This window comes from Jaculus jaculus, chromosome 15 (assembly GCF_020740685.1).
Source record: "Jaculus jaculus isolate mJacJac1 chromosome 15, mJacJac1.mat.Y.cur, whole genome shotgun sequence".
Lineage (NCBI taxonomy): Eukaryota > Metazoa > Chordata > Mammalia > Rodentia > Dipodidae > Jaculus > Jaculus jaculus.
Genome location: NC_059116.1, coordinates 31,808,524 through 31,822,775, shown reverse-complemented (window position 1 = coordinate 31,822,775; position 14,252 = coordinate 31,808,524). Strand labels below are relative to the sequence as shown.

Genomic DNA, 14,252 nt, shown 5'->3' with positions numbered 1-14,252 from the left:
AAAATATTTTTAAAAATAATCCACTTAAAATTTTATATAAGATTGATGCAATATCTTCTTGTCACTAAAGGGGTATGTAATGGTTCTTGAATATAAGACCTTATAATGCATGAACCTTTCCCATCCCAATGACTTTGCCTAAATTCTCTGGCTTAGCTGGTTCTTTTACATTAAGTATGTATTCCTCAAATAATATCTTGTTATCAATTCTAACTTTGAAGATTATTTGCTACTGTACTTATGAAAAAGCAAAAATAATTATGAAACTTCTGGTAATGACAATTTAAATTCCAGAGTAAAGAGCAATTAATAAATGGAGCAAAAGTAATGTAAATAAATGAAAAGAAAGACATTTCTTATAGCATATTAATAAAGTGAAATTTATCTTGTAAATGGGCTTTAAGACTGGTAATGTCCCGGAAAGCTGGAGTTGAGTCCCTGTGCTTCCAAGGCAAATGATTTTGCAAATCACTATTCTTCTCTCCTCCTGACAATGTCATCAGTCCTTACGCTTTGAAAAGAAAATGCCTCACCTATCTGTTTCTAAGTTTACCAAATTCATGGATTAAAATGTTGTCCAAGTTGAACTGAAGGAGGGAGCACAAAAGAAGTTTATGTTTTATTGTTGCTCTCATATATAATTTATCACCTTGTCTTTTGCAACATAAGAACATCATTTGTTTCTTAATGGTGATATAAAATATTCATTTCAGTAAAATTATGCTACAAAGATAAGATAAAGATACACTCAAGGGATATATGATTTTACTTTTCACCTTTGTCTTTTGTCCTGGTGATAACCAATTTCATCAGTGTTTAAAAATTGCTTTGAATGTACTAAACATTGTATTGTTGGGTATTTGAGATATGGTGAAAGAATATATTTCTTTTCACCTATATGATAAGTATATTATTACAGTTACTTTTTTGTTGCTGGGACAGACACCCAGCCAGAAGCATGTAATTGGAGGGAAGGGTTTACTTTTTATTTACAGAATCCAGAGGATATAACCATCATGGTAGAAGAAGCTGTATCATGTCCATAGATCCTTAGCTGAGAGACACCACCAAACAGCCAGCAACCATGAATATCCAGAGCTCAAAATGCTCCGAAGACATCTTAGGGGGCTGGACTTAAGATTCGCTCCCCAGTGACACCTCCTCCAGCGGGCTGTTGGTGAGTAAAGTTGCAAGCTTTATCAAAATACCTCAGGCTGTGGGGGACATACATTCACATTCCTTTATTTCTTAAAAAAAAAAAAAATATATATATATATATATATAATCAGTCTCCAGGGTATACTCTAGGGGGAAGAGCAGAGGATCTATAGCCAGCCCTGGCTCCTATTAACCATCTTCCAAAGTAAGCATACACATTGGCCAGAAGTTGATTTCCCTTGGATAGCAGTAGAGGCACAGAAGATCACACTCCTCACCTCAACTTCCTGGCACAGAGGAAGAGCAGTTACACACACACACACACACACACACACACACACACACACACTGACATTTATTTATTTCTTTGTAAAATTTCATCACACTTGATCATTACTGTACCTTCACCCTTTCAGCTGACTCCAAGGAAACAGGACCCTCAGCTTTGGCCCAAACGCTGGGTCTTCTGGTTCTCTTTCCTCTCTGGCCCTGGGCCAGATCAGCCTGAGATGGAACTCAGCATTACTGTCCACCATGCTCTGCGGGGAATAGGACAGCTGCTAGAGAGAACTGTCTGTCTCAACTCCCTAGGAGCTCCAAACCCTCACAAAAGGGAAGCTCCTCCCCCCCTCAAGCCCCTGGAGCCAGAGCGAGTCAGATCCTGGGCTGCAGCTGCTGGGATCGAAGAGTCACTTGCCCCTGCCAGCGATGGTCTTCTTGCCATGGTTCTTGTCACCCACGCTTGAACCGATGAGGAGCAGAGCTTTTCTCCTCTTCTTCCTGCTGTTTCATATTCAGGTCTGATTTAGTTTCCAGCTTTCCCTGGACCTCAGACCTTGTTTCAGATTTCAGCCTTAGCTTTTCTTTGATTACCTGGGCAACCCGAGCTTTTGCACTGGTCCCTTATGACTATCATGGCAAAGTCTAGCCACGTCCATGTGTTGTGGTGCTCCAGACAGGGTAGCACCAAGTTCAGTTCATCCCGGTCCACAATACTCTTCTCACACACAGTGGAACCAGTGGGCTCTTTATGTAGATGAAGGAGGTGTTCAATGTAGCTCGCTCTTTCATCTTGTCAGTATCATCCACGGGGAGGAGGGGTGGGGGGGCTCAGGTGATTTACGAAATGACCTTCTGACCCTAGAACTGCAGGTCAAACCCTGAACCACTCCCTCTTCTGGGCCCGGTGATACAGCATCAACTGTGGCTGTCAGCGGCCGAGGCTTCCCCACTGGAATTTCCAGTAGTCACCAATTTGGACTTACATTCTTCATCACCAACTTCATCCATCTTCCACATTTCGGGCAGGAAGAACTGGTGTGTCAACTGGATGGTGAGAGGCACAGTATTCACCTCAAAGTGTCCTTTAGCAGAAATACCCTCAGCAGGGGGCCGGACTTTGCTGAAAAGATGGAGGGCGAGTTGGCGAGTCGTCGCGCAGACTGGCAGGAACTCTGGGGCGGCAAGAGTACCTTACAGGCAGTGCTGGGGAGAAGGTTGTCCATAGTGAACCAGCCTAACTGCAGAAGATGTTCTGCTGTGTCACCACACTCGCTCACCTTGCTGTAGAGATGCCTCTGCAGCTCCAGCTCAGCCATTCCCAGTTGTCCATCTTCCTCTGTCAGATGACCCTGTGCCTGAGCAAAGTTAAAACTCAGTGAGGAGCGCCACAATGACACCTTCTTGTTTTCGCAGCTCCATCTTGTTGGCTCGCTGTAGTTGGAAATCCTTAAAACACCTGATGAGGATGTTCAGCTCTTCACTCTCCAGCTGCAGGTTGGCCTTGTCCAGGTTGGGTTGCAACTGACGTTGTTGGTTCAGGTCCATTACATCTGCTTCTTCAGGTGCCATATTTGTGCCACGTGCAGCCGCACTCCTGCAGACACCAGATGTTGCTGCACAGCTCCTCTCAGGGTTGCTAGGGATCTCTAGCTGGAACCTGGCCCGCTGCTTCTTCTCCTGGTGCTCCTTTCGCTTGGATTCTACATGGAGCAGCAAGTTGTTGACAAATGCACAGGATCATAGCATCCTGAGCCGGGTTGATGGAAATTTCTAGCTCATGGTGGATGAGAGTGGAGGCATCCCCATCCCCTTCCTGCTTCTTAAGGACATCTTCCTTCTCCTCGTTCTCATGAATCTCAGGTGGCTTAGTCTGACTTGTCAGCTCTGGATCAATATCATGGCTGTGACTAATATAGTCCATTCGACAATTAAAACATGAAATGGTTCGCTGAACTTCGGTGCTTGCTGGGCTTTGGCTGCCTGGTTCCAATCTGCGGTTGTGGTAAGCATGCCTCCCACTGCCTGTCCGCTCTCCATTGGCTCCTGCACAGGATCCAGACTGCACTCCTGGAGTTCCTCAATGTGCTTCACCTCTAGCCACAGCTGTCACCAATCCTGTTCAGTAGGGCTGCTTTTGGTGGTGACAAAGTACTGCATGCCATCCAGTAGGCAAGTCCAAGATGGCTTTTGTGTCAACATATCACCCTACAAGCTGGGTGGTGTGGGCACTGGAGGAGCTGTTCTTTGGCAGCTGATGCAATGACAGAGCCTTCTGTCTCGGCTCCAGGAAGAACCATCTGGCTGTTGACCAGCTGACCAAGGAAGTTTCCGTTGTATATGCCATCCATGTGGCAGGCAGAAATGCCACACAACTGGTCACTCATACCTGACTCCGCTTCTGTAAATACCACTGTTGCAGTCAGGTTCGCATTGCTGGTAGAAATCATCCAACCAAAAGCAGCTTATGGGACAAAGAGGATTTATTTTGGCTTACAGGCTTGAGGGGAAGCTCCACAATGGCAGGGGAAAACAATGACATGAGTAGAGGGTGGACATTACCCCCTGGCCAACATAAGGTGGACCGTAGCAACAGGAGAGTGTGCCAAACACTGGCATGGGGAAAATGGCTATAACACCCATAAGCCCACCCCCAAGCCCGCCCTCAATACTGCACTGCCTCCAGGAGGCTTTAATGTCCACTTGTCATCAGCTGGGGAACCTATCCTACAGAACACCTAAGTTTATGGGGGACACCTGAATCAAACCACCACATTCTGCCCCTGAACCCCATAAACAGATGTTGATACATGATGTAAAATACAATGCATTCAGTCCAACTTTAAAAGTTCCCATAATTTTTCAATTCCAATGATATTCATACATCTCCATAATCCAAAATCTTTTAACTGAGCCATAATACCAAAAATAACCTCAAAACACCCATAATGGCACAGAATAAATATTCACACTGCAAAAGATGGCATTGGGCATAGTTAAGACATATTCACCTAATACAAGATTTAAAACAACCATCATAAACAAACTCTGTAGCTTGAAGTCCAACAACTCTAACAAGTGACAGATCTCCAAGTCTGATCATTCTAACCAGCAATAAGTTTCTGGCATTCCAATTCCACCCATCCAGCTAGACTACTCACAGTCCTGGAAAACTTCTTCCAGGCTAGCAGCTCCTTAGCAGACATCTCAAGGTCCTGGAATCTCCACTGGATTTCCATTGCAATCCACAGTTCATCCTCTTGGCCCCATGGGGTCTCCATGCTGGCAACCAGCAAACCTGCTTCACACTGCCCATGGCCATTTTCAAAACACAAGACCGTGTTGCAAACTCAATGACCCTCTCTTCCCTGCATTTCTTTTACTTCACAATACCAGGTAGGGTACCAATTTGTTAATCTGGGGGCGGGGGGGATAAAGCAGATTTTGAAGAACAGGACACTCTTTAAGCACTCAGGCCCCTTTAAGAGAGTCTACATTCTACCCGTTACCCCAGTGCAGGTCAGCTGGCCCAATCTTAATAGTTGTTATCTCTCAAACAATTTGCCGGTGAATGGGCAGCAGTTTAGGCCCAAAGATTTCATTTTTTTCTGTGCCACATCCCACTGCTCACACCAGTTCATTTCTATGCAATGAAACCCTGCACAACTTCATAGGACACGGGCATTGCACCAAGCTTCTCACACAAACTGCTAGCCCAGTCCAAGCAAAGCTTTTTCTCTCCCTCATAAGCCAAACCTCACAGTCCATAGTTCTTACTGCATTCAGGTCTTACAACTCTGACCAGAATAGTCCATCAAGCTGTACTTACAGTACTGCAAGGTGTCTCTTAGGCAAAGGTTTGAAATCCTTCCACATTCCTCTTGAAAATCAGCTCCAAAGGCCAAAGCCATGCAGTCAGGTGTCTACCAGCCATCCCACTCCTCGGTACCACTTTACTGTTACAGTCAGGTTCACATTGCTGGTAGAAATCACCCATCCAAGAGTAGCTTCTGGGGAAAAAAAAAAAAAAAAGTTTATTTTGGCTTACAGACTTCAGGGGAAGCTCCACGATGGTAGGGTAAACGATGGTATGAACAGAGGGTGGACATCACCCCCTGGCCCACATAACAATAGCAACAGGAGACTGTGCCAAACACTGGTAAGGGGAAACTGACTGTCACACCCATAAGCCCGCCTCCAACAATACACTCTCTCCAGGAGGGTTTAGTTTCGAATTGTCATCAGCTGGGGAGACTAGCATCCAGAACACCTAGGTTTATGGGGGACACCTGAATCAAACCACCACACTCACAAACCTAGCTGTCTCTCCAGTCAGCTTCTGCAACACGGATGCCCCTCCTGATGATGCTCTATCAGGGTATGTACTGAAGCTAGGAGTGCTGGCATGAGGTGGGACTCAAGCACTAGGTGGGCACCCCACTCTGGCTTTTTCTGTGGCATCTGGGGATCAGTCTTTAAACCCTTCAGGGCCTCAGTACAGAGATTATGTTTGAGCACAGCTGTCTTTCTGTAGCCATCATATAAGCCAAAAGCAATGTCCCGCTTGTGGTTGTTCAGGAAATCCGTAAGTCTACCAAGTACAGCTGGCATGTATGAGAGGCGGGGTCCCCATCTTGGGTAGAGAGGTCCTCCCCAGTGATGCCGTTGCCGTGCCACTGGCGGGCAAGCGAAGGAAGGCTCAACAAGTGGCTCTTTGTTACCAAGGGATCAAGGCAGTAAACGACATTTTCTTCAGTGGGTGAGGCCATCAAGTGAACAGTCGCCTGACTTAAGTCACTCACCATCTGGGCGACCCTCCAGCCAGAAATGAGGTGGCACATCACTGTGCCCACTTGAAGTACAAGCCGCTGAGTGCCCCAAGTGAAGACGTGGCCCTGACTACACTCAATCTGGATGCCTCATTGCTGGGCAAATGAAGCCCGATAATGCACCTGTAGCTGGGGAATGAGGGCAGTGTAGGGAAGCTGCTTGTAGTGCTGGCCAAGCTTTATTTTTCTTGCTGGCTTTCAGGTTATTACAGAGCTTTCCTTTACAGATAGGTCCGGTGGCACTCGTCCAAGTTGCCCAGAAGTTTTTCAACCAGCGCAGGGTAATACTATACAGCAGGATTCAGGGCTGGGATATTGTCCCGCTGTGTTGAGTCAGGTCCATCTTGATGGAGAGACTGCGGTTCTCAGAGTGAAAGGACCAGTGGGAGCCATGAAGCTGGCCCAAGGGCACCTCAGGCAGGAACTCTGGGGCCCTCCGGGGGATACTGTGGGGATTGTTGGGGTTCCCACCGCACAGCCACTGCAGGTCCAGTGTCAGGCAGAGGTCCGGCAGGTAAAGGAAGCAGCAGCCGTTGTACTTAGAGGCTGTCCTCATGTTGATATCCAAATCACCTTTGACCACAAACTGACCAGGTTTCCAATGGCAAGAAAGGTGGCTGCATTCCTGTGCATAGTTTCAGTTGTGTTGTGTGGATCCTCAGTGACCAGCTGGTGCAGGTTCTCTTGTTCAGCGTCCAAGTTCCAGTCCCCATGGAAAATAAGACCGCTCTTGTCCCAGCAGGGCAAGGGTGGGCTGGGGTCAGCGGAGGCCCTGGTCAAGACGTCTACACATTGACCAATCAGTGTCTAGGCAGGATCCCAGCATGGGCCCCATACCACGGTATTCTGGAAGATTTCTGAGTGGAAGCCATGGTAGAATTTGAGTGGGGACATGTTCCTTCCTACTGCCACGTTACCCCATGGAAGCCCCAAGTGCAGGATTTGACGGTGACAGGAGCAAGGCTGACCACTCTGTTCGGGGCCAGCCAATCGACCCATCAGCAGCCGGTCATGGGTCTCAAACAGGTACCGTGGCTAGTCTCTAATCCGAAACAGAAAGGTCCCGACACCGCACTGGAGCATATGACACCAGCGAATGACAAGATCTACTCCTTCAGCAGGAAAGGGCTGCCAGGATCAAGCCTTTGAACCCATTCTACCATTTGCTCAGGTCCATGGAAAGAGGCATCTGCCAGAGACACCAGCTCTAGCCCTGCCAGGCTCCAAGAGGGTGTGTCGCCATAGAGACGACAGGAGCGCTGAGTATAAATTTCAATGTTTTTGCTTTCCAAAGAGGCATAAAGCTCCTCGAGTCTTGGAGCTGATAATCACTCACCACGCTGCTTGCGAAGGGCAAACCCCTTGGCATCCAGCAGCTGCAACCTTCCGGTACTCTCCTGACTTCCGTCTTCCATCAATTCACAGTTAATGTGAAGTTTTACCTCAAAAAATGTCATCCATGAGAACCTATGAAAAGTGCTGAACCTTCAAGAGTAGGTCAGGTGGGAGTGGGGCAGGGCTTGCAGAAGCCCAAGTAGGAGCCCTCGATGAAGCCCCTTCAGAAATCTCACAGCTTCATCCAAAGCTCGGGGTTAAGAGCCACAGGTGAGGGAGAACACGTGGCATATGTCTTTCTGTGCTTGGGTGAGTTCGTTTAGCATCATCTCTTCAAAGTCCATCCATTTCCCTACAGATTTCGTTATATCATTTTTCCTTAGTACTGAGCAGAATTCCATGAGTAAATGTACCACCTCTTCAATTGTTCATTTGTCAAATGATGGGCATTTGTGTTGATTGAAGTTCTCAGCTATTGTGAACTGAGCAGCTGTAAACATTGTTGAGCAAATAGCTCTGCAGTGAAGAGTGGTGCCCTTCAGGGTAGATGCCCAGTAGAGGAATGGCTGGGTCAGTTGGTAGCTCTTTTTTCCTCATTTTTTTTTTCATGTGTCTCCATATTGATTTCCATAGTGGTTGTCCTAGCTTGTGCTCCCACCAGCCGTGGATGAGGGTTCCTCTATCCCCACATCCTCACCAACACTTATTATTGGTTGAATTTTTTCATGATGGCTATCCTGACTGGACTAAGGTAGAATTTCATAGTTGTTTTAATTTGCATATCCCTAATGGCTTAGGATGTTGAACATTTTCCAAAGTGAGTATTAGCCATCTGTCAGTGGTATTGCTGGTGAAGATTTTCTCTCCTTCTGTGGGTTGTTTATTGGCTCTGTTTATGGTATGTTTGTCTGTATGAAGGCTTTTTAGTTTAATGAAATCCCACTGGTTAAGTGATTGTTTAATATCCTGTGCTACTGGGGCATTTTTCAAGAACTCTTTTCCCACTTCTATATCATGGAGAGTTCCTATTTTTCTTCCAGGTGTTTAAGAGTTTCAGATCTCATGTTAAGGTCTTTAATCCACCTGGAATTGATTGTTGCTCATAGTGATTATATGAACACAAAGCTAAACCTACAGGGAATATTTCAGGAACTATTCCACACAGAAGTGTCAAACAACCAACCTCAAGAGTCTATAAGAGGATGAACAAAATAACCAAAACTGGAGTAGACTTGAAAATGTAAAGCACCAAACACCTCCACCATGGCAGGGATTAAATCAAAACTCACTGTTACAACTTTACATATTAATGGCCTTATCTCACCCATAAAAAGACAGTTAACTGTGTGGATCAGCAAAAATGGACCCTTCTATCTGCTGCCTTCAAGAAACCCATCCCATCTTTAAAGAGAGACAATTCCTTAGGGTGAAAGGATAGGAAATAGTTTTTTTCAAGCAATTGGAAATAAGAAGAAAGCAGATATGGCTATATTACTGACAAAATAAACTTCAAACCAAAGTCATTATAAGAGACAAAGAAGGCCACTTCTTACTCATCAAGAGAATGACCCAACAAGATGACATCACAGTCATAAATCTACATGCACCAAATAAATGCGCTAAAGTTTATGAAGCAAAACCTGCTTGACAACAAATCAAAAGAAATCCTACTACCATCATAGTAAGGGCCTTCAATATTCCACTATCGTCATTAGACAGACCTTCCAAGCAGAAAATCAACAGGGAAATAATAAATGTTAACAATACCATAGATGAACTAGACCTAACAGACATCAACAGAACATTCCGCTCTATTTCCACAGAATACAAATTATTTTCAGCAGCCCATGGAACCTTCTCCAAAATAGATCAAATATTAGGCCATAAAGTATGTCTGTATAAATTCAGGAAAATGACCTAACTTCCTGCATCATATCAGACCACAGTGTGTTTAAGCTAGAAATTAACAAAAAGAGAAACAACAGAAATTACACCAGCTCCTGGATACTGAACAATATGCCATTTAACAATGGGTGGGTCATGGAAGTAATCAAAAAGGAAATTGTAAAATTTCTTGATCTAAATGGTAATGAAAACATAACATTCTCTTAATGAAAACACAGCGTTATCTTTGTTTTCTAAAGAACTTTTTTTTTTAAAGAAAGCAATGCACTCCTCCCCACCCCCAACCCCCCCAAAAAATAAAGAACAGAAACAAAGTATTTTAGATGTGGATTTTCTATAAAGGAATGATTTTTCAAGTGCAAATATGGTAATTGGAGAAACAAAAGGAAAGGCGGGGAAAAGAAAGTGGCATCGGGTATTGTGACTTTTCTTCTCCCCATGTGAACTTCTTTTACCCCTATGCCTTCCCCTTTTCTTGGCTTTCTCACTGCTCATATTTAAAGTGATGAAATAATGGGAAGTTTCACCTATGGCAGTAGGATGATGTTATTCAAAGGGAAGAGTAATAAATTATTAAGTTCTTTGACACAGCCTGTGACCTGCTTCCTTTTATCACTGTGGTTCATAAAATGCTCAGAGGCTTTTAATAATATACTTGGAGTAACCTAGACTTACTATTTGGTGTTTTACATCAATATAATCATACTTTGTAAAGTTATTTTTAATTAGCTATTTCAGCATCTCTTAGGCCAAGGTTGCAGATCTTTCAACATCCCTGTTGAAAATTAGCTCCAAAAGGCCAAAGCCACACAGTCTGGTGACTAGGATCAATCCCACTCCTCAATACCAACTTTACTGTTGCAGTCAGATTTGCATTGCTGGTGGAAATCACCGACCAAGAGAAACTTATGGGGACAAAAAAAAAAAAAAAAAAAGGGTTATTTTGGTTTACAGACTAGAGAGGAAACTCCATGATGGCAGGGGGAAACGAAAGCATGAGCAGAGGGTGGACATCACCTCCTTGCTAACATCAAGTAGACAATAGGAACAGGAGAGTGTGCCCAACACTGGCAAGGGGAAACTGGCTTCAATACCCATAATCCCACTCCCAACAATACCACCTGCTTCCAGGAGGCATTAATTCCCAAATCTCCATCAGCTGGGAACCTAGCATCCAGAGCACTGAAATTTATGGGGGACACCTGAATCACACCACCCCATAGAATATTTGCATTTATGATTTTTTTCACAAACCCAATTAGCTAAATGTGGTTAATATTTATAATTTAATTACCTCATTGCAGACATTATTTTTCACTCTGATGTTTGTTAGCTTTCTGTCACTGAGCAAGTACCAGAGCAAATTATCTTAACAGGTAGAAAGGCTCATGTTGGCCGAGGTTTCTGTGACCATAGTCATTCAGTATGCAAATATATGATAAAGGAAACTTATTTAAAGTGGTTGGGTAGCAGAGAGGAGGCATTATATCTCCTCTCCACCCCCAAAAACATGCCTGCTGTGACTTGGTTTTCTCCCACTAGACCCCACTTTCTGAAAATTATAACATCTCCCAACATACCGCAGGCTGGTGAGCAAGCCTTGAATATTGGCGTCTTCAGGCCGCATCCCAGGGCCACACTAAAAGAAGAAAAAGCTTCCTACTGAAAAGTTACTTGTTGTACAAGTTGATTCAATTTGTGGCAATCTAAAACCTAAAACAGCTCATATAGAGGAAGTGGTGAAACTGAATCATTCTCCTAATGGTGAAGAATGTCAATTGTCCATTCCTCCTGGGTTCAGAATCATAGTCTGTGCTTTCTTCTTACCAATTTACAGTTCTGCACTCAGAAGTCAACAATCACAAAACTTATCAATGGCTTTTGTTTGTTTGTTTGTTTTGTTTTGTTTTTCGAGGTAGGGTCCTGCTCTAGCACGGGAAGACCTGGAATTCACTATGTAGTCTCAGGGTGGCCTTGGACTCATGGCAATCCTCCAACCTCTGCCTCTCAAGTGCTGGGATTAAAGGCATGCATCACCATGCCTGGCTCAATGTCATTTTGATATAGATAACATTTTAGCTACAATCTTAATATTTTGTTTTACTTCTACTATTTGAAACATTTTAGTAAAAAAAAAAAAAAAAGATCAGTGGCTGGAGAGATGGTTTAGCAGTTAAACGTTTGCCTGTGAAGCCTAAGGACCCAGGTTTGAGGCTCGATTCCCCAGTACCCAAGTAAGGCAGATGCACAAGGTGGTGCATGCATCTGCAGTACTCTCTCTGACTCTTTCTCTCTGTCTATCACTCTCAAATAAGTAAAAAATAAACAAAATAATATTAAAAATAAAAAATCAAAAACTCAAAGTTTGTGTGGGAGAGGTAGTTTAGCAGTTAAAGTGCTTGCCTGCAAAGCCTGAGGACACAGGTTCAAGTCCTCAGAACCCACATAATCCTGATGCACATGGTGGTGCATGCATCTGTAGTTTGTTTACAGTGACTAGAAACTATGCTATACCCATTCTCTCCCTCCTTCCCTCTTTCTTTCTCATGAATAAATAAATGAAAACAAAGTATTTAAAAAAACTCAAAGTTTTCGCTCAGTGGTTGAATGCTTGCCTAGCATGTGCCAGAGCCAGTGTTTAATATGTAGCACTTCAAAAAAAGAAAGAAAAGCAGATATTTACATTATATTGTTAGAGGAAGTGAGAAGGACATGGGTGAAGAAGGCCGATTAATATACCAGAAGGAGAGATAAGGTGTGCGGGATAACTTTAGATCTAATGATCTGGTTAATCATCTTGAGAAGTCCTTACTTCCACTTACTTGGATAGTTTAAGCATCTTTATATCTCTTCAATAAAAGAAATTTTGAGAGGTATGCTGCGAATTTTAGTTCAAGAATTGCAAGAATTAATGTAGGAAGTACTTGACTAATTGTTGTGGAATTCTGGACTAATGTACTGATGAGGATGACAAAATCAGAAACCAAGAATCATATGCTAAGAATCCTCTAGTGATTTTATCTCTACCCAATTTCTAAAATGTAGGTGTTTCTGATCAAACAAACTAAAACTTAGAATAAAAATCACAAAATAAGTGACCAATTGATAATGCAAATTTTGTTTCCTTTTTTGTCATGAAAACCTAGCCTATCACCTGAGACTCAACTGAGCTGTTGGAGAGACTTCAATTTTTTTCACTTAGGGAGTAATTAATTTCACTTTTATTTCCTGAAATCACATATTTCCAACAATGGGAAGGAGTACTAGGTCTCTCATGCCTGCTATTAGGTTAACAGCAGTTTGAGTGGTGTCTAACCCATTAGAGTATAAATTAAGAAAAACTAATTTGGTCCAGTGTAACATAATTGGCATAAAGGAAAAGGTAGTAAAAAAGATTATATACTATATATTTTCATTTGAATTCCCTTATTTGCCTTTGTATTTTTACAGACTATACAAAAATAAACACATTGCATGCAAACATTCACATATAGATACAAATTAATATGAATTACCTTTTATTATTTTAGGATGTTAATTCTGCCTCATCTCATCTTTATTCAGTATACAATATTCTTCATTAGGTCCCAATTATTCTCAAAGTATTTCAGGGCAGACATAGAATCTTTTACTGTAACAAATACATACCTCTGTAGTTTTTATTCTCTTTCTTTTAACTTTTTAGTTGCATGGAGTGAGATTACAGATCACCAAACAAACAAGTATAATTTTCCATGTAATTTTGAAATTTACTCTTAGTAAGAAAATAAATAATAATGAGTTGAACATAATAATACCACCAGTTAAGATCAATTTCCTTTTATTGAGACTAGTTTAAAAATAAAAAGTTGAATTTACTAATTTGACCAAATGGCTAATTATTTTTCTGAGTTATTTCTGGGGCTGGGAAGATGGCTTAGTTGGTAAAGTGCTTGTTTCACAAACATGAACACCTGACTTCTGTGCCCAGTACCCACAGAAAATTCCAGGCATGGTGATGCATAACTGTAATTCCAGTGTTATGTGATTTTGTGGGTGATGGGACCTCTCTCAGTTCAGATGAGCTGCTAAGGCTTTTGAGTTCATGTAGAATGCAAAAGAAGAATAAAGAAAAGCAGTCCAGAAGATTAGGAGGACGAATGCATATTTTTTATTAAAGAAAATATGTAAAAGGACTCCTGAAAGTAGAAGCATTTCTAGAGTCTTCAGGCTGAGGTAGAGCATAGAAAGATTCTGGGACTACATCTTCTGTAATCACCAAATGTCCTTGTCTGGCAAGGACATATATCTGTGTTCTCCTGGGTCAATGTCCCTAGCTAACAACCTACTAAGGACAACTATCTCTCTTCTCATATCCATCCCCTGTGCTGAAGATGCAGAGATAGGAAAATCCCTGGAGCTCTCTAGGAGCTAATCTAGACTAATCAGTGAGCTTCAGGCTACTGAGAAACCATGTCTCAAAAAAAGCGCCAGCATGTTTAAACAACAACAACCAAGTCTGACCTCTAGCCTCCATATGCACATACAGGTATGTGCTCTCATACCTGCATGCATACAAACACGCACAAACACTTATAAATACCACACATGCAAATATGCACTCTCTCTCTCTCATGCACAGTGCATGTGCAAAAATAAAAAAAAATCTGAAGTAATCTTCTTTTAAGAAATAAATATTGTCTTCCAGATTTTATATATGGGAATCATCTTTGATTTTAATATGACTCCAAATTGTGATCCTATCTG

General features: G+C 42.7%; 1 pseudogene; it reads right to left on the bottom strand.

The window, feature by feature from the left end:
* Positions 1–1,847: 1,847 nt before the first annotated feature.
* The window catches only part of LOC101613135, a 62,864-nt pseudogene continuing 50,459 nt past the window's right edge, over positions 1,848–14,252 (bottom strand).